Raw genomic sequence first — 1,433 nt, 5'->3', positions numbered from 1 at the left:
ATACGCACGCACACATACGCACGCACACACACACCACACACGCACACACACACCACCTTGACCACAACACCGTCACTGTTGCTTATATTCACTGTGAAAAGAAAATATTTTTTCAAGTTTAATTTCAACTAACACATTTAAGTTTCACTCCAGCTTCACTAACTTAACATTTATTTCGGTAGAGTCCACACCTAATTTGCATACGGCATCGACCAATCATGTTGCAGCAGCCGGGGATGGCCCACTTTCCGATGAATATGATTGGCTGGAAAGAAGGGCCTTTGAAATTGAAAAATGGTAATGTTATCAAAGATGAGGTGATGATGATGATATTTGTGATGATGATGATTGTGATGATGAACTTTGCCTTGATTTTAACGACAACGACGACGACGACGATGAGGATGAAGATGATGATGGTGAGGGTGATAAAAACGTGAATGATAACTAACTATCATATTCAAAAGCATCATCGTATCATCATCATCATCATTATCATCGTCATCATCGTCATCAACATCATCACCATCACCATCCCCACCACCATCATCATCATCTCCACCATCAGGCGAAAAACTTACTTAAAAAATAGCGAGATCATCATCATGCCAGAGCCACTCATCAAACAACTAAACATCGCCAACAACATTAGCAATCAACTAAATACATCAACAACCACAAATACTACTACTACTACTACTATTACTACCACCACTACTGCTGCTACTACTACTACTACTACTGATCTTAATGTGAATACTGTTTCCGGTGGTTACGGCGATGACGTCATCGATAGTGGCTTCATTGGAGTTAGTGAGGATGATGGTGATGATGACGATGATGGTGACGGTAATGATGATGATGGTGGTGGTGGTGATGATTCTGACGAATAAATACTTTTGCAATATAATTTATAACCGCATAGTCATTTAGTTAAATTGTAATTTAATGATGAGAAAAGAAACGAATTAATTCCGCGTTTAACGGAAAGGTGTCAATCCTGTTACCCCCTTAACAATCGAATGGCATCGTCCAAAATTTTGTTGATGATGGTGGTGATATAGATGATGATTTGATGTAAATGTTGATGATGATGTTAGCGATCACTTTCATTTATTATCTTAATTTAATATTTATTAAGATATTTACTTAATTAATTATTTTTATTTTAATAAAAAAGCGAAATAATGAGACAGTCATCGTCTTGACACCCCCTCAACATTCAAATGGTATCGTCCAAAATGTTGCCGTTCAGAAGAAAGATGAAATGATCCAGGCTGACGCTACTGTTAGTATTGCAGATGTGTGTGTGTGTGTTTGTCTGTGTGTGTGTGTGTGTGTGTGTGTGTGTGGTGTGTGTGTGTGTGGGCGTCTGTAGTATGTCAGTGTGTTTGTTTGTGTGTGCGTGTTTGTTTGTGTGTGTGTGTGTGTAG

This window comes from Helobdella robusta (genome assembly GCF_000326865.2).
Source record: "Helobdella robusta unplaced genomic scaffold HELROscaffold_34, whole genome shotgun sequence".
Lineage (NCBI taxonomy): Eukaryota > Metazoa > Annelida > Clitellata > Rhynchobdellida > Glossiphoniidae > Helobdella > Helobdella robusta.
Note: the sequence above shows the minus strand (reverse complement) of the source record.